The following is a 24374-nucleotide window of genomic DNA, read 5'->3' as shown; positions in this document are numbered from 1 at the left end:
CAGTGAGAAAATAGACTGGTAGCTATGATTTGAGGCTTAGCATTCGCTGGCATAAGAATTGAATTGTTTAACCTGGCCACATTGTTTCTAATGGAGGTGGTGGCAAATCTGTCAAGACGTTTGAAAAGGAAAAGAAATGAAAAGCGGTATACATGTCACACGACGAAGAACTATGTTCCTAAATAAAGCATGGGCTGTCTACACCATGCGAAGATTTCGTTAAAAGGAATTTCCCAAAGGAAAATCACCTTCTGGTCTTGCAGGCACAGGTAAAACCTACCCGCAGACACCGAGGACGGTGTTATGCAGCACCGCGGATGGTGTTATGCGGCTCAGGGCCTGTTTATCGATACTTTAGGGAACAGTGGTTATTGAGGGCTTACTCTGCGCACAGCACTGTGCTAAGTGCTTGGGAGAGTTTAAGCTCCTTGGGAGAGTTTAAGCTCCTTGTCTATGAAGTCTATTGTCCTCTCGCAAGAGCTTAGAGACAGTAAGCACTCAAATTAAGCAGCGTGACATAGTGGATGGGGCACTGGCCTGGGAGTCAGAAGTCATTCATTCATTCAATCGTATTTATTGAGCGCTTACTGTGTGCACAGCTCTCTACTAAGCACTTGGAAAGTTCAAGTTGGCAACACAATCCCTACCCAACAACAGGCTCGCAGTCTAGAAGGGGGAGACAGAAAACAAAACAAGGAGAGACAGACAACGAAACAAAACAAGGAGACAGGCATACTTAGAGAAGCAGCGTGGCTCAGTGGAAAGAGCACGGGCTTTGGAGTCAGAGGTCATGGGTTCGAATCCCGGCTCGGCCACTTGTCAGCTGTGTGACTCTGGGCAAGTCACTTAACTTCTCGGTGCCTCAGTTACCTCATCTGTAAAATGGGGATTAAGACTGTGAGCCCCTCGTGGGACAACCTGATTCCCCTGTATCTACCCCAGCGCTTAGAACAGTGCTCGGCACATAGTAAGCGCTTAACAAATACCAACATTATTATTATTATTATTATTAATAGCATAGTAATAGCATAAGTCTGAGGTTCAGATCCTGGCTCTGCCACTTGTCTGCTGTGTGACCCTGGGCAAGTCGCTTCACCTCTCTGTCTTTCAGTTACCTCATCTGCAAAACGGGGATTAAGACTGTGAGCCCAGTGTGGGACACAAACTGCGCCCAACCTTCTTAGTTTGTCACTTCCCTAGTACCTAGTATAGTGCCTGGCACAATAATAAGTGTTTAAACAAATACCAGAAAAAAGAAACATTCAGGTACAAGGGTGATATAGCGTCCATGCAGGCCATATCACGGTGGCGGTCGGGTGAAGAGGATATTACAGGTCCAACAGCTTGTAGGCTGGGCTCAGAAGCAGGAGGGACAGCTCTCATGCGTGAAGAAAATACTTGACCCAAGCAGTTTTAACATTGGCCCATCACTTGGACTCCCTGGACAAAGAGTAGGTTTAATGACGGGAGGAATTTTCTGGTCTGTCTGTTTTTACGAATTTGTAGTCTCCTTGAGAGCAGGAAACATATGTAATTACTATCGTTATATTTTCCTAATTGTTGAGTACGGTCTAAATAGATCCTCATCTACAACACTGATTGATTGACAGTTCCATAAAGTGAAAATGACAACAGTTCCATCTAAGTCCTCATTCCTGCTTTTCCACTCCCTTTCGCATTGCACTCCCTTTTTGCACAAGCTCCTCAACCCAGCCCCACAGTATTTATATAGAGATCTGTAATTTATTCATTTATATGAACCTCGGTCTCCCCCTCTGGACTGTAAGCTCGTTGTGGGTAGGGAATGTGTCTGTCATACTGCTTTGTCGCACTCTCCCAGTCGCTTAGTACGGTTTCCTACGCACAGTAAGTATTCAGTAACTACGATTAATCGATTGATCTAACCTCTTTTCAAACAGAGGGTGGTCACCTATAGGCAATAAGGCTCACTTACTTGAATCATGCACTGGTATTCTGACTTGTATGTTCTCTGTGTTTCTTGAAAATTAGAAAGAGAAGAAGCACCAGACAGACCATAAGGCACAAGGAGAAGTAATGTCCTTCGAATTTTCAGGAACTGTATATGTATCTCGTGGAGGAGATACACCGAGAGTGAAACAAATTCCTTTTGACAATTGTTAGTCATTTTGTGCCAGCAGTAAAATATCATAAGGGAGACATTTTCATTCTCAGAATGCAGAGTGTAGACCAGATGAATCATCGTATGAATTATCACTTTCAGTAATCTGGAAAGCTAAATTATCACTAACATCATGAGACCATTCTGTAATGTTCTACTTTTATAAGGTAAACAAATGTATTCCTTTATACTTACAGTGTAGAAACACATGCTATATTCAGTGTGAATCTAAGGATAATAGAAAAGTGTCTATCAGGATCTGGCTTTACTTTATATTCTGCAGAGGGCCTGGTATATCTTTGGGATCCATCAACAATGAATAATGATGAGTGTAATAATTTTGTGTGTGTTCTGGGTAGTATTAATAGTATTTAAGTGAATATTGTATGCAAAGCTTCACTGGATAATTATATGGGTGTGATATAGCACAGATATTATGTCTGTATCTCTCTCACACACGTGTACATATATATATATAGATGCGTGTGTTGGATATTAGTAATATTATTTAAGTGTGTGCTGTTTGCAAAACATTGTAGTAAGCCCTGGAAAAATTTATGGATGAGATTTAGCACAAAGATTGTGTATGGGTGTGAGAGAGAGAAAGAAACAGAGGGAGAAGAGAGTGTCAGAGAGAGTCAAAGAGGGAAAGAGAACAAGAAATTGAGAGAGACAGACAAAGGCATAAGTTGGTATTTGTTAAGCGCTTACTATGTGCAGAGCACTGTTCTAAGCGCTGGGGTAGATACAGGGTAATCAGGTTGTCCCACGTGAGGCTCACAGTTAATCCCCATTTTACAGATGAGGTAACTGAGGCACAGGGAAGTGAAGTGACTTGCCCACAGTCACACAGCTGACAAGTGGCAGAGCCGGGAGTCGAACCCATGACCCCTGACTCCGAAGCCCAGGCTCTTTCCACTTAGCCACGCTGCTTCCCTGGTAAGCCTAAGTAAAGCCTGGTGCTTTTTTGGCAGGGTGATGAGGGTAATGACCCTGAGTCTTGACTTTCCCAGCTACAGTCTGCTGACACAGAGAACCCTCTTTTTCCTCAGGTACATCCCATCAACCACTCCAGTGCTCACGCATTTAAATGATGATTTGCTATTGATTGGTTTATTGATATTTGCGCATTATTTAAATCTATTGTCTCATTCTTATGTATTTGATAATTATTACTTTTATTTCCCTTTCGACTGTAAGCTTCTCTAGAGTAGGATGCACATATTTTGACTATTTTTATATGCTCTCAGAGTCCCCTAGCACAGGACTCTGTGTGTTTAGATGCACAATAATAATTAGTTTATTATGTTAATGATTGTACATTGCAATGATGACTGATTACTCTGATGATTCAGGTCAATTTAGGATTTTTTTAATGGTACTTGTTGAGCGCTTACTATGTGTCAAACACTATTCTAAGTGCTGGGATAGATACCAGTCAATTAGGTTGGACATAGTCCCTTTCCCCACATTGGGTTCACGGTCTATGTAGGAAGGAGAACAGGAGAAGTGAAGCACAGAGAACTTAAGAGACTTGTCCAAATTCACACACTAAGTAGTTGGCAGAGCTGGGCTTAGAACCCAGGTCCTCTGACTCCCAGGCCTGTGTTCTTTCCACTAGGCCATGTTACTGCCAGGAGTTAGGCTGGGAGGGATTTTTCTTTTTTTTTACATTGCCTGCACTGGTTTTAATTTCATCACATACTTGGACCATCATTTCTTTTCGATTCTGTTGGGTAGTGTCAGCTCAGTACGGTAGACTCAGTTCAATACGGTAATTCTCAGAAACCTTGGACTTCTATCGTCATCCACTCCATCATTACTAATGCAGTAATCCCAGTTCATCCTTCTATAAAACCACTTGGAGGGCTCTGAATATGGTATAAGTTCTTTTTTCCACATTCCTGGTGGTCACTGATCCTTTTCTCTCATTTTGATGGATGGGTCTCATTTTCTGTATTTCCTTCAACTTGTTGGTTCAACTACGTTTACTTTTACCTTATAAGAATCCAGAGGCAGTGTTTTACTGAATTTTTTAATAAAGTTCCCAGTCCAGAACCTTGCTTGTGGAAGAGTTCCAGTAAACATTATTTAGATATAATGATGATGGTGGAAATATTCTCTACAGTGGGGTAAAAGCAATATGTTCTGGTGGAAAGAGAATACAGGCTTGGGAATCAAGGAAGCTGGATTCAAAACCCAGCTTCACCACTTGTCTGCTGTGTACCCTTGGACAAGTCACTTAAATTCCTTGTGCCCCACTTACCTCATCCGTAAAATGGGAATTAAATATCTGTTTTCCCTCCCCATGTGAGATAGAGGATGTGTCCAACCTAGTTATCTTGCATCTACCCCAGATCTTAGTACAGAACTTTCATTCAATCATATTTAATCATTATTTATATAATGCTTACATTTTATGAGCATTTTTTTGAGCGCTTACTGTGTGCAGAGCACTGTGCTAAGAACTTGGAAAGTACAATACAGCAATAAAGAGAGACAATCCCTGCCCACAGTGGGCTTACAGACTAGAGTGGGGGAGACAGACATCAAAATGAATTACCAGGTATCAATATAAATAAATAGAATTATAGCCATCTGCTTAATACCACTCTTATTAGAAGAAGGAGGAGGAGGAGAATTATTATCAGAAGAACTGAGGACATATCCATAACTCTGTAGTTAGCTGTGAATAAAGCATTTCTTCCAGATCCTCCCCAGATTCATTGTTCCTAGAATACCTCAGTGAAAAATGCCCTTGTCTGCTGTACAGGTGTTATCTGTCTGTGCTGTCAGTCAAAAAGCACCTTTAAATGGCTTATAGGTGACAAGAATTTTAAGATGCTGGAATTGAACGAAAAAAATGCAGGAGATTTTTTTACTCACTGAGAGCCAAAGTAAAATCTTCTGATTCCTGCCTGTGATGTTCTCTATTTACAGAGTTCTGCTCAGAAGTCACTCACTCTCTCTGCTATAGAAATGTCTGATTTGACACCAGGAATGTTTTTAACAGGCTTCAATAGGGAGAAATCAAGGTAAAAGTGCTTTATCCCTCCAGTTTGAAAGCTGTCCAGTAGATGGAACAAAGATGAGTGGCGAGATGGGTATCAAAGAATGTTCTGTCAAAAAGCAAAGCCACTTCTTAACTAAAGGATAATATCAGGTGACCCACCGACTGAATCCTCTCCAGGTTATCTGGTGAAGCTCCTTCAAAGTGCAAACTCTTTCCTCATTCTGAGGATTCAACATGCAGCCCGTCACTTGCTCTCTCCTTTCTTTTTGGCAGTAATAATAATAATAATAATAATTGTGGCATTCGTTAAGCACTTACTATATGCCAAACACTCTACCCAGCGCTGTAGTAAAGGATAATCAGGTCCCACATGGAGCTTACAGAATAAGTAGGAGGGAGAACAGGTATTGAATCCCCATTGTGTAGATGAGGAAACTGAAGCACAGAAACTTTAAGTGACTTGCCTGAGATCACACAGCACATAAATGCGGGAGCCAGGATTAGAAGTCAGGGACCCTGACTCCCACTAGAACAACAGGTATTCTGTTGCCTCTGACCTGATGGAGCAATCTGACATCTTGGGCCAGACATTTTCTGTTAGACGACCTTCAGGAACAATTTTAATACAAAGGGAGAAACAGCAGCTGAAATCCCAAGGGACAATTAGTTCCCACAAGGAGGTTTGGGTGTTCAAAGTACAAATGACTCCATGGTTCATTTCTAATTTTTTTGGAAAGTATTTGCTCCTGACTAAGGGTGCAGGGGGAATTCCATTACCCAGTGCCTCCTGGAAACAAATAACTCTAGAGGGCAAGTTTTACACAGTGGATTATTTGTTTTCTTTTTCTCTCTCCCACAAGGCAAATTGTACATGCCTTTGAAAGACCATTTTGGTGAACTTTCAACAACCTAGATAATCCCTGTAAACTGAATTCACAAAAAGCAATCACCCAAAAGAACACATCCATCTAAGAAAACATCAGATGGATGAGAAAAACCAGGAAAGAACAAAACGTAATGACAACACAAAAATGATTAAAATGGATATATTTTTCTTTTTCTGAATTTTCAGGCCAGTTTTCCCCTTCATGAGCAGGATTTCTCAATACCTTTATATGGGAGAAAAGCAGAATGTGGAGACTAGAAAGTACACATTGTTAATCCTGCTATCAGAGTGTTACCAATGAAAATCACTGACAGCAATTTGGGAAATCACATAGACCTAAATTACATTCTCATCGTGCTGCCTAATAATGATAACTCATATTTGTTAAGAATTGACTATATGCCAAAAATTGTACTGAGAACTGAAGTGTAGATACAAGTTAGTCAGGTCAGATAATAATAATAACAATAATAATAAAGACAATAATAATAATTCTGGTATTTGTTAAGCACTCACTGTGTGGCAGACTCTGTACTAAGGCTTGGGGTAGATTTAGGCAAATCGGATTGGACAGAGTCCCATGAGGAAACTGAGGCCTAGACAAGTGAAGTGACTCGCACAAGGTCACATAGGAGACAAATGGCGGAAGCGGCATTAGAACCCACGACCGTCTGACTCCCAGGCCCACGCTCTATTCTCTACTCCATAAAGCCCTTTTTCCCCATGGGGATCAGAGTTTAAGAGAAAGAGCAGGTATTTTATCCCCGTTTTACAGATGAGGAAATTGAGGTGCAGAGAAGTTAGGTGACTTGCCCAAGGTCACAAAGCAGGCATGGGACAGAACAGGAGTACAAAGAGAAGATTAGAAGGAGGAGGAACAGATTGGAGATGGAAGAGAAAGGTAAGGGGACACTTGAGACAGTATCTCTACCCTCCACTGAACTTTACCACGTCCTGCATCCAATAGGCATTTCATGAATTACCCCCGCACTCCTCCTCCGGATCACGGCTCATTTTAGACTTCAATCCCCCAATGCTTGTTCATGCTGAATCATGGTCACTTTCTATCCCTTTTCCTCTTCCAACCCTGTGCCCTCCACTCTCATTGCCCACAGTTATGTGGTGCAAAAACACATTCTTTAGTTCCTCCACAAAATTTGGGGTGGAGAAATTACGTGAGCAAATACAGTGATTCATCCCGTGTGCACAGACTCCTGGATAGAATGCCTAACACAATGGCAAAATCTGGACCAATAAGGAGTTACAATTTAATTTAGAGGCTAAGAAAGGTGGTAGTTTTATCTTGAAAGCCATCTGAAGGCAGATAGCTCCTTGTGGGCCAAGGACTGTGTCTAATTTTCATATTTTCATTTTTACCCCAGTGTCTAGAACGGCACTTTGCACACAGTAAGAAGAGTAATCAATCAATAAGTCAATCATATTTATTGAGTGCTTTCTATGTGCAGAGCAGTGTACTAAGCACCTAGGGGGGTGCAATATAGCAGAGTGGTTAGGCACGTTCTCGGCCCACAATGAGCTTACAGTCTAGAGAAGGAGAGCTAGACAGCGTAAATAAATTTTCAATACGTACGTAAGTGTTGTGGGGCTGAGAGAGGAATGAATAAAGGCAGCAGATCCAAATGGAAGGGTGACTCAGAAGGGAGTGGGAGAAGAGGAAAGGAGGGCCTAGTTGGGGACGGCCTCTTGGAGGAGGTATGCCTTCAACAAGACTTTGAAAGTGGGGAGAGGGATCGTCTGTCGGGTAGGAAGAGAGAGGGCATTCCAGGTCAGAGGCAGGATGTGGGAGAGAGGTGGGCAGCAAAACAGAGATCAAGGAATAGTGAGTAGGTTGGCATTAGAGGAACGAAGTGTACAGGCTGATCTGTAGTGGGAAATCAGGGAAGTAAGGTATAAGAGGGCAAGGTGATTGAGTGCTTTAAAGTTGATCGCAAGGAGTTTCAGTTTGATGTGGAGGTGGATGGAGAACTCCTGGAGGTCCTTGAGGAGTGGAGAAACATGGACTGAATGGTTGCGTAGCAAAATGTTCCAGGCAACAGAATGAAATATGGACTGTGGAGGGGGAAGACAAAAGGCAAGCAGGTCAGCAAGGAGGCTGATACAGTAATCACGGTGAGATAAAATGAGTGCTTGGATTAATAATAATAATAATAATAATAATGTTGGTATTTGTTAAACGCTTCCTATGTGCAGAGCACCGTTCTAAGCACTGGGGTAGGTACAGGGTAATCAGGTTGTCCCACGTGAAGCTCACAGTTAATCCCCATTTTCCAGATGAGGTCACTGAGGCACAGAGAAGTTAAGTGACTTACCCACAGTCACACAGCTGACAAGTGGCAGAGCCGGGATTCGAACCCATTAAAATGGTGGTATTTGTTAAGTGCTTATTACGTGCAAAGCACTGTTCTAAGCGCTGGGGGATATAAGGTGATCAGGTTGCCCCACGTGGGGCTCACAGTTTTAATCCCCATTTTCCAGATGAGGTAACTGAGGCACAGAGACGTTCAGTGACTTTCCCAAAGTCACACAGCTGGCAAGCGGCGGAGCCGGGATTAGAACCCATGACCTCTGACTCCCAAGCCCGGGCTCTTTCCATTGAGCCACGCTGCTTCTCTAACATGGTAGCAGTTCGGATGGTGGATTTTAGCAATGTTGAAATGGGTGAATCTACAGGATCTGATGACAGTTTGAAAATGTGGGTTGAATGAGAGAGATGAGTCAAGAGTAACGCCAAAGTTACAGGCTTGTGTGATGGCTAATAGTGGTGCTGTCTACAGTGATGGGAAAGTGATGGGGAGGACAGGTTTTGGGTGGGAAGATGAGTTCTCTTCTGGAAATCTTAAGTTTGAGGGGTTAGCAGGACATCCAAGTAGAGATGTTTTGAAGGCTGGAAGAAATGTGAGGCTGCAGAGAAGGCGAAAGGTCACTTACCGATGGTAGTTAGAGCCATGGGAGTGAATGAGTTCTCCAAGGGAGAGGGTGTAGATGGAGAATGGAAGGGGACCCAAAACTGAGCTCTGAGGGACTCGTACAGTTAAGGGATGAGAGGCAGAGGAGGAGCCCACGAAAGAGACGGATACTGAGTGGCCAGAAAGCTAGGAGGAGAACCAGGAGAGGACAGCGTCAGTGAAGCCAAGGTTGGACAGTGTTTCCAGGAGAAGGGGGTGGTTGACAGTGTTGAAGGCAGATGAGAGGTTAAGGACGATTAATATGGAGTAGAAGCTGTTGAATTTAGCGAGAAGGAGATCATTCGTGACCTCTGAGGGGACAGGTTTTGTGGCGGGAAGGCAGGGAAAGTCTTATCGGAGGGGGTCAAGGAGAGACTTGGCGGAGATCAAGTGGAGACAGTGGGTGGAGAAGACTAATGAATGTTTTACTTCTACTCTACCCTCCCATACACTTGGATCAGTATTTTGCACAACAGTCAGCAAGGAAATGGACATGTGATGTTAAACCGGGTGGGAGAGTGGGGGAAAGGAAGAGAAAAGGAGAAGGCAAAGCCCCCTGGAAGGTATGAAGTCAGTCGACTTTGGGCCTCTCTCATTTAGGAGTAGAAGGCCCAACCTAGAGGCAAAGATCCCAAGATGATACAGAAGGAAGGAACCATACCTTTATCTTCTCAACTTTCCCATTCAAATATCTATTTTAAGATTCCTTTCCTTAATTCTTTTTTTTTTTTTTGCAGATTTATTGAAAGACCAAAGAGAAAAGTACAAAGAACAAGAAATCTGATTAGAAAAGCCAGCAGGTGGTGGTTGATAATTGAACCTGAAGGGGTATTTTTAATTTTAATTGGCTGTCCTAACCGATTTCAATGGTAGTGAGTACCTGGTCTTCTGAGCTGCTCCTTAACAGCTTTCTCACCGATTTCAATCTGCTCTAAGATTAATAAAGATATACTGGTAGGTTATTACCTTTCAGAAAAATGTTGTTTCTAATAAGGATCTGGAAATAGACTGATGAAATAAAAATTAAGGCAATAACCTTGAAGAAAATAGTGGAGAAAGATTGAGAAAATGAGATGGATGGTCCTAATTTGAATTCATCGTCATATGGAAACTTTTTCTGGGTCGATTAATTTCTGTTTAAATTCCATGATTCAGCACCAAGGTGTGCATTAGAAAAGTATCAAAATAAAAATTGAGTCACATTAATAAAATATTTCTAAACAGCTTGACTTTTCCAAAAACAAATCTGTAGCTCACAGATATGACATTCACACAATGGAGGTTGAAAAGAAAATCAAAGTCTTCACTACTGAATTCCTGATTGCATTTCCTGATGTGTCATTTTTGTGGTGACTGTGGGTTATTTCAGTCTCTGTGGTTCTCTTGGAGAAAAAATAGATAGTGTTCTAGATGCCTCCAATTTATTTCAGACGTGGGATTATTTCCGAATATATGTGAAGGAGAGATAGATGCCCTTTCTTCTCTTTCTCCCTCCAACCCCTCCCCCACAAATGCAGTTTGTTGCGATCAATTGATCATATTCATTGAGTGCCTACAGTGTGCAGAGCATTGTACTAAGCACTTGGGAGAGTACAATATAGCAGCATAGAGTTGGTAGACATGTACCCCGCCCACCACGAGCAAACAGTCTAGAAGGGAAGGCAGACAATATAAATAAATAAATTGTGGATATATACAAAAGGGCTTAGGGCTGAGGGACTGCTGAATAAAGGGAGCAAATCCAAGTGAAAGGGCTACGGCAGAAGGGAGGGGAGAAGAGGAAACGAGGGCTTAATCAGTAAAGCAGTAAAGTAAATTAGAAGCAGCGTGGTTCAGTGGAAAGAGCCCGGGCTTGGGAGTCAGAGGTCATGGGTTCAAATTCCGGCTCTGCCACTTGTCAGCTGTGTGCAAGTCACTTAACTTCTCTGTGCCTCAGTGACCTCAGCTGTAAAATGGGGATTAAGACCGTGAGCCTCACGCGGGACAACCTGATTACCCTGTATCTCCCCCAGCACTTAGAACAGTGCCCTGCACATAGTAAGCACTTAACAAATGCCAACATTATTATTAAAGGGCTCGTGGAGAAGATGTGCCTTCAGTAAAGCTCTGAAAGTGGAGAGACTAATAGTCAATTAAACGTAGTGAGCTCTTTCTATGTGCAGAACACTGTACTAACTGCTTGGGAGAGAACAATATAACAATATAACAAAACATTTCCTTCACACAGTGAATTTACACTCTAGAGGGGGCTTACAGCCTAATTATCTGATGGATATGAAAAGGGAGGGTGTTCCAGGCTAGAGACAGAAAGTGAGTAAGATACTGGCAGTGAGAAAGATGAGATTAAGGTATAGTGACTAGGTTGGCTTTAGAGGAGCGAAACGTCCGGTTTGGGTTGTCGTAGAAGAGCAGTGAGGTAAGATAGGAGGGGGCAAGGGGATCGAGTGCTTTAAAGCTGTTGTTAAGGAATTTCTGTTTGATATGGAGGTGAAGGGGGAGCCACCGGAGGTTCGTGAGGAGTAGGGAAACATGGAGTGATCGCTTTTGTCGAAAAATTATCCAGGCAGCAAAGTGAAGACGGGAGGCAGGAAGGACAGCAAGGAGTCTGAGATAGTAATCAAGGTGGAATAGACTAATTTACCTCCAAATTTTACACCTGGACTTGTGCCTAGGTACAATCGAAGTGCAGACATTGTGAAATCTGCTCATAACAATTGGAAATGCTTTCATGCTGACACTCTTATGTTCCAAAATTTGAGACTTCTTATAACCCTATCACCAAATAACCAATTTCAATAATAAAAATATAAAAATACTCAAGCTCAAGTTTTTCTCAGGGCCAGGCAACGTCACCGCCATTGAGGAACAAACCTTATGTGACGTCTACCACATAACGCAGAGGGAAAATGGATGGGATGGAGGATGTATGAGTCTGGAATGAGTCTGGAAATGAGTCTGGAAATATAATTCATTTCCTGCTCTTTATAGCCATTTTTCACTTCGTGATTAAGTGGCAGCTGAGAGACCCACATGCCCTTATGTGTTAGACCAAATTCAAGTATTGACATAAGTCCCAATTCATTTTTTTAAACTTTTAAAAAGAAATCTACTTTTTTATTTGAGTCTCCTAAAAGGGGCTCCTGAGGCGCTAGATTATTTTGTGTAAAACTTGCAGATCCACATTATATAGATTGGCAGCCATTACCAAGGATGCTGTTCTGAAAAGAAGTTTGCAATACAATAGAAAAGTTTAAAATGGCAACATCTCTGTCATCCAAGACAGAGATGCTAACTTGGCCCTTAAATTTTACTGTAGATCTGCTTTTGGGAACTCTGTCTTTGACTACTCGGCATGAAGAGGAGTTGAATTTGAGCAATTATTTGACTTATTCTAACAATTTAGAGAACTAAACCGGGTAAGAAAACCATCCCATCCATTTTCCCTCTGCATTATGTGGTAGATGTCACACAAGGTTTGTACCTGAACAGCAGTGAAGTTGCCTGGCCCTGAGAAAAACTTGAGCTTGAGCATTTTTATATTTCTATTATTGAAACTGGTTATATGGTGATAGGGTTATGAGAAATCTAAAATTTTGGAGCATGAGTGTCAGCATCCGGTTTGAGGATCTGAGGCTCGGTGAATCTTCCTTTTCGATAGCTGTTAATCTGCAACTTCCCCCTCCTGCAGGTGACTATCCTCAAAAGTCAAAAGAAATAAAAACTAGTGGAAGTCAGGACTCATAGAATAAAGTCCTTTCCCTTCCTACCACATGCAGTGGTGTAGGTTAGGTTGAGGGCGGGGAATACCACAGCAGGATTCTTGGCTTTGAAATTGCTGAATGAATGGAGATCAATCCCAAATCACCTGTCCTGCAACAGCCCCAAATCAACCCAGTTCAACATCCTTTTTCAGGATGATCCATTGCCCTATTTTTGCTTTGAGTTTGGGGATGGGCAAGGATCCAGCCAGGGATCACCTGCTCAGAATCCAAGGGCTCCCAATCTGTCTGAAGCTTTCACTTTATGGTTAAACCTGTTCTGGGAACAAGGCAGAGCAATCATTCTGGAATTTGGAATGGAAGACTGTAATCTCTTTGAAGGTAAGGATTGTCTACTAATTTTAGTATTCACCCAAGCATTTAGTACAGTGCTCTGCACAGAGGAAGCACTCAGTACCAGCATGGCAGAAGCAACACTGCCTAGCAGATGATACTAATAATAATTATGGTATTTTTAAGTGCTTACTATAATAATGGTGATGATGGCATTTGATAAGCACTTACTATGTGTCAAGCACTGTTCTAAGCACTGGGGTAGTTTCAAGGTAATAGGGTTGTCCCAGCTGATTTACAAATGAGGTGACTGAGGCACACTGAAGTTAAGTGGCTTGCCCAGCATTACATGGCAGACAAGTGGCGGAGGTGGGGTTAGAACCCAGGTCCTCTGACTCCCCAGGCTGTGCTCTTTCCACTAAGCCACGCTGATAGATCACGGGCCTGGGAGTCAGAAGGATCTGGGTTCTAATCCAAGGGTTCTGTCACTTGTCTGCTGTGTGATCTTGGACAAATCACTTCACTTCTCTGTGACTCGTTACCTCATCTGACTGTGAGCCCCATATGGGACAAGGACTGTATCTAACCTGATAAACTGGTATCTACTCCACCCTTAATACAGTGCCTGGTACCTAGTATTTAACAAATATCATTTAAAAATACCATTAATTGATTGACATAATTTGAGAGTCAACCCAAGGCCCATTATCAAGCATAACACTTAATAAATACCAGTGATTGATTGATTTGTTTGAGCCCTAGCACATTTTCAAATTAGCTTATCTATTTTAGGGATATCGTGGGGTCTGAAGTTCACATTCTAAGTTGCATTCCAATGCAAAAAAACAGATATAGGCTGGTCCAGTGCATATGTAGACAACCCATTCCGTTCTAAGTGACCACTTCATTTAGTCTTAATTATGGCTGAAAACCCACCTTGCACTGCAAATATTCGGTGTGTAAAACAGGCTAAACTAATTGAAGCCTGAGTGACAGGCTTGAAGGAGTTTCTCTCTAAGATAATCTTGTCTGAGCTCTTTGGCATACAACCAGACTGGAGGTACTAGGTGACTTCTAGAAAGCTCTTTTTACCCCAACTACTGCTTAGGCATCACATATTTTTTCCTAGACTGGTAATTCCTGCTGCTGAAGGTATCTGTCAATTCCGCATTTATCCAAGAGAGCTATCCACAGATCATTCTTTCTTAGAGAAAGAACAATGCTTCACCAGCTGTCAGTCCAATCAAGAGTACCTGTCTACATTGACATATGGTAGCTTGAGCTTTGATTGTCTAATCTTCAACAGGAAACTGGCTCAATGTATTTTGTTTACCTGAGCAATCACGTGCAAGCAGGCCAGCGTGCATATACACACACATACATGCTCTATATTCTCGGTTCAGTAGAGAAGCAGCATGACCTAGGGAAAAGATGACGGGCCTTGGAGTGAGAAGCCCTGGGTTTTAATCCCAGCTCTGGCATTTGCCTGCTGTATGAACTGGGACAAGTCACTTCCCCGTTTTGTGCCTTAGCTCCCTCATATGTAAAGTGGGGGAAATAATTATTCTCCCTCCAATTTAGCCTGTGAGATTTTTGTGGGTCTAGAACCGTGTCCAGCCTGATTATCCTGAATTTACCCCAGTGCTCCGAAGCACATCTGGCACAGAATAAATTGTTAACAAATATCCCAATCATTTTTATATTACTCAGTACCAGTGCCCCTTCTTCTGAGACACGCCTTCCCATCCATTATTCATCCTTGGCAATGACTGCCAACTCTTCCCAGAAGAATGGCCTTGGTTACGCTGCCACTGGGTAATAGATATTGGCTAGAAACCTAGGGGGGAAGCAGAGCCTGATGCTAAACCAAAGCCGCCGGCTCCACAATTTTCAAAGCCAAAGATGTTGGCCAGGCGTTACATATTTTAATTCTCGCATTCTAAAAGTTATTTTCCACTCTAGTTCCTGTACATTCCTGAGAGTGGTCATAAATCCACAGGATTTGGTTGCCTTCCCTCTTCTTCTCCCCACCCCCAACATTATGGTGTCATAAAAAGATTCCTGAGCATATACTATTACCTGAACCGATCATAAATATGAAGGAAAAGAACGGCTAAATGTGTAGAGTGATGTCCAGTGCCAGGATACCCGTTTTTTTCAGCATGCTTTTGCACCACATCTTTCCTTTCTCTCCTCAAAAATGGCTACAAACCAACTCCAGGAAAAAAGAGTTAATACGGAAGAGCTTCTTCTGAACTAGCCCTCTCCCCAGGAACAAAGAAGAAAATCCTGTTTCATGTTTGGCTCTGAACCACCAGGACCTTCCATACATGAAGATTTTTCTTTCATGTGAATAAGGGGATGGGAGAAGAAATAAAGAGATCATCCTATGTATTATAATCAAAAGACCATTTATATTTACAGCTGTCAATTCCAAAGTATCTAAAAAATTGGTTCCAGCTGGTAGAAAGAGGAACAGACCTATGAAGACTTCAGTTCTGCCATTATTCATAACCAACGGAAACACTAAAGGACTCATGGGGCGCTTTAAGTTATTTTATGACTCACAGTTAGCCTATGTTGGCTCGGTCCACACCATCCTACCATATGGCCCCTAGGCAACCACGGCACTTACGTACATATTGTACAGATCCATATTTTATTTTAATATCTGCCTCCCCCACATAATGTACTCTCCTTGTCAGCAGAGAACATGTCTGCCAACTCTGTTGTAGACTCCCAAGGTAGAGTGCTCTGCACACTGTAAGGGCTCAATAAACACGACTGATTGATTTACTGATACTGGACTCAGGCCAATGGCATTCATAAGCCTCCTAGGTGGGCTAAAGGGCAGTGAATGCTGGTGACCTCTTGACTGTAAGCTCACTGTGGGGTTGTATTTTACTCTCCCAAGCAAGTGGTACAGTGTTCTGCACACGGTAAGAGATCAGTAAATATGATCGATGATTGGTTATTGGCAACCACCAACTAGGTTAAAATTGCTACTCTGGTGCCTTCTGATATTTGAGTGGGAGTGACACCAACATGACGAGGAGTATTCTGTGAGTTCATAAACAGCTCCTTGCTTGATGCACTGCCATCTTTGATTTGACAAGAGTCAGCAGCCCTAAAACGGCTGTTCCATTTATTTTAAGCTTCGTGCCGGGGAATACAATGGGAGACCTGGAAATTAGCTTCATAGCGTGCTTTTGATTTTCCTGGAAATTCTTCCAACTCGATAGACTATGTGCATCACTAAAGGAAGTTATTAATGGATGGTGTTTGTTAGGCGCTGACCACATGCCAAGCACCGTAAAAGCACTGAGACAGATTCAAGATAATGAGGTTGGACACGTCCCCATCCCACTTGGGATTCACAGTCTAAGTGGGTGGGAGAAGAGGTATTGAATCCTCATTTTACAGATGAGGAAACTGAGGCATAGAGAAGTTGAGTGACGTGCCCGAGGTCACAGAGAGTGGCAGAGGTGGGTTTATAGCACAGAGCCCCTGAATCCCAGGCCCATTCTTCTTCCTCTAGGCCACAGTCTTTCTCAGCTATTAAAGTGTTGCTAAATGAAGATGCTCACAACAGACTACAAATCACCATGTCGAGTCAACCAGGCACTAGGGACCGATGAGAACACTGAAAGCCAACCAAAATAATGTAGCTGTCTGCATCGAGGAGCTCCCAACTATAACCACATGCCTTAATTGGCAACATGGAACTACATGCTGACGGAATTCTCTTATCTTAGGCAATATGCTACCTTTTGATAGGATAGACAAGGAGGTAGAAAAATGACTCCAAAAGACTAGCATATCAGCTCGATCTTCTTGGTAGTTTTGGGACCTAGAGCCGCCACAACACGACAGCCAACAGCTTGGTGCATTTCCAGAAATCATTGTGAGAGGATGGGTTGAGGGGCTAAACTCAAAAAAACTTCCCTGGGTGAAAAAAATGGAAAAAAAAAAATGGACAGCAGCAGGATAATTTTGCAGCTGCTCTGTAGAGAACTGTAATTGGGAAGTCAAATTGGGAGGATGGAGGAAATTTTTTTAAGGATATGATAAAATAAAGCCTCAGGCAATGCCAAACCCCAGCTGAAAGTGGAGACTCAGTCATGGCAGAGATCAGTAAGGAGCACTGAAATCAAGAATCAAAATCAAGCCCCTCTTTGGAGCTGAAGCTTCTTAAGGATTATGAATAGAAGAAGCCAAAACGAAGCTTAAAACCTGTAAATGACAAGCACAACAGTCCAGCAAGGTAGAAACATTTATTGAGCACCTACTTGCTGTGGTGGGTATTTGATCCTCATTTCACAGTTGAGGAAACTGAGGCACAAGGAAGTTAAGTGACTTGCCCAAGGTCACACAGCAAGCAATTGGCAGAGCTGGGATTAGAACCCACGGTCTCTGACTCGCAGGCCCGAGTTCTTTACATTAGGCCATACAGCTTCCACATGGACACTTAGAGATGAATTTAATCATCAGTGGTGTCTGCTTCAAATACCAAGGGAAAAAAATATATATATACATACATATGCATTATATATATATCCCTACAGCTGCCTCTGTTTAGCATTCATTTAAAACTGGATAGTATGGGACTACGAAAAAATCCTCAAAGACACCCAGCCTGGTGCTTACCATCTCTAATTCCTGCCCTGATTATGGCTTCAGATCCTTCTTGTCTTGTTTTGCTGTCCGACCCATAGCGATTAGACCGTAAGCCCGTCAAAGGGCAGGGACTGTCTCTATCTGTTGCCGACTTGTCCATTCCAAGCGCTTAGTACAGCGCTCTGCACATAGTAAGCGCTCAATAAATATTATTGAATGAATGTCGTTGCGGCCCAGCACAGGTGAGTTTGTAGCAGATTGCCTTCCACTGGCTAGGAACTGCCCAAGCTAGGAATGGAATGGATATACCTCTGCTTGTCTCTCCCTCTCATTGCCGAAACTGGTAGAGTACCGGAAACTCTCCGGGTGCCATTCTGAGAGGGGAAGACCCCTCTACTCAGGGAATAAAATTCTCCCACAGCATAAAATTCAGTTTTACAATTGTCCTCTTCCCATGGTAACAATTTGTACATCCCTCTTCTTTTAAGATCTCCCCTGAAATTCAAATAAATGATGAACAATGAAAATATGAGCAACACGATTGCATCACTGCTCCAGCAGCAGCAAATGTTGTGCCCGATTAAATATAGGAAATTAAAAGCTACTATCAAACATATAGTTTAGGCTTCTGTTTTTCACCAACTCTATTTATGTTACTTAAAGCCAGAAAAATGCTACGGTGCTGATTTCTTTATTAAAAATTGCAATCGCGTCTGCCAAGCTTTAATCAACCTCCCTGACTGCTAGACCAGACTGGCATCATCTTCCTTTATGAAACAAATGTCTCAGTTATTGAGCTTACCATTAAAACCCTGCAAATTCCTCCGGTGGCTTGAATACAACATTATTTAACTATCACTCTGAATCTAAAATATGCTAATCCATGGTGATGGAAAACTTTTGCTGACAGGCATTCTAGTCTCTAGGCATGACCTTCACAGAGAAAACTCTTTCCTCTCGTTTCCTTTTAAAAACACAAAATAAAAGGTACATCTTACAATGGAAGAGAATTCTTTAGATTTGTACAGTCAGAGCTTCATCACTTATTAATAAAAAAACTTCAACTGTTAGAATCTAAGAAGCCTGTCGATCCTCAGTGTTCAATTCATTCATTCGTTAAGTAGTATTTATTGAGAGCTTACCATGTGCAATTCAATTTTCTGTTTCATTCCTTCACCCCCAAAGCACCATTTCTTATGTCAGAGTTCATTTATATTTCCCAGGTGCTCAGTACATTCCCTCACCCCCAAGGCACCAATTTTTAGTCAGAGGTGATTTATATTTCCCAAGTGCTCAGAACAGTGTCTGCATATAGTCAAGAACTCGGTAATTACCAGTGATTGATTGACCGGTTTATATTGCCACAGATTAAGCTGCACATTCAGGAACACCCCAAAAGAAGGCAGAAAATAAATTTTAAAGACCAACTCTTGTTGGATCAGCCTAAGAGGCAAGACTTTATCTTTGCGCTCCAGCAGGTTCACTTCTAGGAGTATGTTAACCTCATGGATGACCCAGCTCCTCCTTCTTGTTTTTCCCTTCTGTTGATAAGGTTCTATCATTTCTCCTATGTGGTTTTCCTTTTACCTACTGTACTCACATTCAGAAATAAAGCTGGTATAATCTCTTTCTTCTGAAATTCAGATATATTCCCCTCTGAGAAAACCACGTTTTGAAGGGGAGTGGTTCCCTGAAGGTTTATGAATGGCAACCCTCAAACACTGACTATTTAGGGATCGGTAAATTATGATTTACCAATTTACCAATCATAATTATGGTAATTATTAGGTATAAGGCAATCTGACCAGGCATAGTCCCTGTTCTACCAAGGTAGGTAGGGAGACTTAGAAGCAGAATGGCCTAGGGGAGAGAGCATGGGCCTGGGAGTCAGAAGGACCTGCGTTCTAATCCCACCTCTGCTTCTGGTCTGCTGTGTGATCTTGGGCAAGTCACTTAACTTCTCTGTGCCTCAGTTACCTCATCTGTAAAATGGGGATTAAAACCGGGAGCCCCGTGGAATGTATGTAACCCGATTTACTTGTAACCACCAGTGCTTAGTACAGGGCTTACCAAATGCCATTATTATTATTATAATTATTGTATTTACTCCCATTTTATAGGTGAGGGAACTGAGTCACAGTGAATTAAGTGACTAGCCCAAAAACTGAGGTCGGCTTTCCCCGTGTTGCACGCCCTGCCCGCTAGCCATGCTGCTTCGGTCAGCAAGTCCAGTGTTTGCATGAAGGGAAAGGAATCATAAGAAAATGTATTTACATTAATGTAAAACCATCAAAAACCTCAGCAACTGGCAGACCCAAACCTGGCCAAGACAGCTGGAAGTGCCTGGAAGTATGTTTCGAGGAAAGAGAGCTGGGGAGATCGGAGAGTCTTTTCAAAATCGGACGATTCTCTCTGCCACCGCTTTCCATATTCTCCCGGGTTCCGGCAGGATTACCTGACTTTTATTGATGTGCCAAAATGTTCCATTAAAAATGCAGCACAAAAATGATTCTAAATGAATACTTTCTTCATGGGTCAAGAGGTTTCAAGGGAACTAAAGTTTCAACACAGTGCAAAGATATGTGAATAAACTTCCAAAGAACCACATGAAGTAGCTTCCATAAATATGCATTCGAAATACTACGTCTTATGCAGTAAGTCACTTGGAAACTCTGACGAACATTCAGTAAACACTTCCAAAGTTCCCATAAAAATCAGATCTCCATTGTCGGCCAGCTGTACCATTTCTACTGGTTGACTTATTGTGACTTTTTCTCTGCCCTCTTCCACTTTATCTTCTGCCTACAAAGTGAACATTAGTTACACTTGCTGCTTCTTTTTTCAGGGCTGTAGGTGGCGAGGCAAACCATGGGGAGATTAATTATGTAAATCTTAATGAAACATGATAAATAAATGCTGGAAATGCCACACTGGGGCTGAGGGCAATAATACAGATTTCCTCTTTAAATGCCAAGAAAACATTAACCCGTGGAAAAGAGAGATTACGACCAGTGAAAAGGAGGATATAAAGGGAAAGAGGGAGACTAAACTTTCGCCAAAGATGGCGGACAGACTGGGATAAACAGGGCCGTTCGAGTTGGGGTTCCTTGAGGTCAATTTAAAAAGATGAAGCGCTACCTTTTAGCCTTAGTAAATTCTCCTCAGCTACTCATTTCCTCTGAGACACTAAGCAGGAATCATGATAGATGATACCTCTGGCACCATCCATTTGGCCCGTTTTTTTCCTGAACGGCTAGGAGAATTTATTGGATTTTGCCTGAAAAAGACACAGCATGTAATAACCCTCATTTTAGAAAAAATAAATAACATGCTGAGGAGGGGAAGAAAAGCACCTATCTGTTAATTGTGAGGAAAACTGCTAAGGTGACATGCATTTGACGGGTTGATGAAAAAAATGTTTCAAGCTTGCTTCCCCAGTAATCGATAAATCCCTGATGAGCAGCTCCAAAGAGGTAAAGGTTATTTTCATTTTCCATGTTTACCTCATCGTTCTGGATCCACCCGCTTCCTCCTGTTTTTAGAGCTCGATGGCTTAATTTTTATGAGGTACATTACTCTCAATTACCTCTAAATCTCATTTTTGGGGATCCAACCCAACTTCTCCCCTGACCAGGAGACAAGGAGATCTGAAGGTTTTGTTTTATAGATTTCTAGTTACCATCTAGGGACTCTTATAGGCTTTCCCAGATGGTAGGAATTCTGCAATGCTCTGATAGTGGTGCTCAAAACCTCTCAGTAATCCTGAGACTTAACTGTACATTTAGGGTCTCTGTCCTTAGCGTGTTGAGATCCAAATTATTTCGATATCATGACTGCCGCACATTTTCACTATTTTCATGGTAAATTTCTGCCTGTGACTCAGTGAGATCTCTTTTCATCCTTAAGAAGATGCTTAAATAAGGCCATTTACCATAAGACTTTTTAAGACTTCAAGTTTCTACCCCAGTAGGAGTGAGTCCAACATAAAAAAAAAAAATATGGTACGTCTTAAAACACTTAACATGTGCCAGGCACTGTACTAAGTACTGGGTTGGATACAAGCAAATCAAGGTGGACACAGTCCATGTCCCCCATGGGGCTCACAGATGAGATAACTGAGGTCCAGAGAAGTGAAGTGACTTACCCAAGGTCACACAGCAGACAAGTGGCAGAACCGGGATTAGAAACCATGATATGCTGACTCCCAGGTCCGTGCTCTATCCACTACGCCATGCTGTTTCTCTAAAGTATAGTAACATCCGGTCCTGGCCTTGTTAACACCTCCAATGAGGGGGTATCAAACACACTCTCTCTGGTGAGATATGTATTAGCTGATATATTTGTAATGCTACACTGGATGAGCCAAGAAGATCCCACTCTTCCAAAAGATAGATTCAAATCAATTGTGGTTTCCTTATGTTGTCGAGTCGTGTCCGACCCATAGTGTCGCCACAGACATATCTCTCTCAGAATGCTCCACCTCCATCTGCATTCATCCTGGTAGTGTATCCATTGAGTTTTTTGGTAAAAAATATGGAAGCAGTTTACCACTGCCTCCTTCCACGCAGTAAATTTGAGTCTCCACCCTCGATGCTCATCCTGGGCCGCTGCTGCCCAGCACAGGTTAGTCAAAGGTATTTATTGAGGGCTTTCTGTGTGCAGAGCAAGGTACTAAATGCGTTGGGGAGTATGATATGAGAGAATAGACAGATATGATCCCCGTCCACAAGGAGCTTACAGACTAGAGGAATGTACTGAAGGCAAGAGGAAATGGGAGATTGCAGAGAAGGAGAAAGGTCGGGGGTATAGCAGTAGACGAACTGAAGCAATAGCTGGCCACTGAGAGGTACCTCAACAGCTTTGTAGAGACAATGAGGACATCGGTATACATAAAGAGAAGCAGCGTGGCTCAGTGGAAAGAGCCCGGACTTGGGAGTCAGAGGTCATGGGTTCAAATCCCGGCTCCGCCGCTTGTCAGCTGTGTGACTGTGGGCAAATCACTTCACTTCTCTGTGCCTCAGTTACCTCATCTGTAAAATGGGGATTCAGACTGTGAGCCTCACGTGGGACAACCTGATGACCCTGTATCTACCCCAGTGCTTAGAACAGTGCTCAGCACATAGTAAGGGCTTAACAAACACCAACATTATTATAAGGGGTCAATATTCACACACCCACACATCCGTATATATACACACACAGAAAATGAACAGAAAAGGGGAAAACAAACATAAATGTCCAAGTTTCCAGTCTTCTTGTCTAAATCGAATCAGGTGACAAATGGGATGGCTCACCACCCTCCACCAACTAGAGGGAGTCGGAAAGCCAACGACTCTCATTTACCTTTTAATAATTCCATTCCCAAGATACTTGAGTAGGCAGGGAGTATAAGGAAGCGTCTTCTGGAAGGTCTACTTTCTGAAGTGCTGAGTACCATGCTCTGTGCCCAGTAAGCACTCAATAAATATCACTGATTGATTGATCCAAGAAGGTTTTACTATTTCTGGTTCCTCTTTAGAAGCAGGAAACACCCTTCACATTCTGGAATATTGTACTCCCCAAGAGCTTAGTACAGTGCTCTGTAGGCAGTAAGCATTCAATAAATTTGACTGATTTTGTGAGAAATTCCATATTTGGGGGGAGAATTCCAAATTCTTCTTCCCCTCAGTCCACTGACTCACTCTAACATCTAATTATTAAGCCCTTACTATGTGCTAAGAGTTTGGTTAGATATGAGTTTATAACGCTGGAAATAGTTCCCATCCATCATGAGGATTCCCAATCTATCTGTATTATCTTATAATATTGTTTTCTGAGGCCCAGAAAAGTTAAGTGACTTGCCTAAGGTCACACAACAGGTCAATGAAAGAGGAAAAATGAGGCCTACTGGAAAGAGGATAGACCCGGTAAACACGGGACCTGGTTTCTAATACCATCTCTGCCTCTTGCCTGTTCTGTGACCTTGGGCAAGTCACTTAACTTCCCTGTGTCTCAAATCCCTCGTGTGACAAATGGACATCAAAAACCCGGTCTTCCTATTTAGACTGTGAGTGTCATGTGGAACACGGACTGTGTACACACTGATCATTCTACATTAAGCCCAGCGCTTAGTACAGCATTTGGCAAATAGTAAGCACTTCAGTACCACAGGTACTGTCATTAGAATGGGGATCAAGTGTCTGCTCTCCCAACCACTTAGTCTGTAAGCCTCATTGGGGATGTGTCTGCATCTGACCTGACTGCATTATATAGTGCTTGGCATATAGTAAACCTTAACAAATACCACAATCATTAGAGGTGGGGTCGGGGCAGGTACGAACTCATTCCACTAGTCCAAAAAGAGCTTACAGAACGCTAAAAAAGTTATTTCCTTTTTCTTTTGATTTGGGATAGGGGTTAAAGGAGCTTCAACTTGGAGCTCAAGATCATCAGGGCCATTCTTTGGCAAATAGGCAAAACCCAAATGACTCTTTAAGGTTCCTTAAAGGTCTCTTCCAGACCCCAGGACTGGAAAACATGCTAAATTGGGGCATCAGGATCCATCTGGCAAGAGCTGTGCAGGTGCAATCTTACCGTGTTGGCTTCCAGAGGCTCTCTCTGCCCCACTGCTTCCCACGCACCCCTAAGTTGCCTTCTGCAATTCCTCATAAAATTAAAGCCACCGAGAAGTCAGCTCCGCCCTGTCTGTGCTTCCCTGTTT

At 42.5% G+C, this 24374-nt stretch overlaps 1 protein-coding gene and 1 non-coding gene across 2 annotated transcripts in view; both read right to left on the bottom strand.

Moving 5' to 3' along the window:
* TMEM132D (transmembrane protein 132D) overlaps positions 1–24374 on the bottom strand; it is a 545527-nt gene that overhangs the window by 227256 nt on the left and 293897 nt on the right. The gene's annotated exons all lie outside the window — the stretch shown is intronic.
* LOC114809288 lies at positions 17921–18058 on the bottom strand. The gene has a single exon (XR_003757075.1). It is a non-coding gene; the product is annotated as a small nucleolar RNA SNORA7 (small nucleolar RNA).

Source organism: Ornithorhynchus anatinus, chromosome 2 (assembly GCF_004115215.2).
Source record: "Ornithorhynchus anatinus isolate Pmale09 chromosome 2, mOrnAna1.pri.v4, whole genome shotgun sequence".
NCBI lineage: Eukaryota > Metazoa > Chordata > Mammalia > Monotremata > Ornithorhynchidae > Ornithorhynchus > Ornithorhynchus anatinus.
The sequence above is the reverse complement of the archived record's forward strand: the minus strand, read 5'-3'. Positions and strand labels throughout refer to the sequence as shown.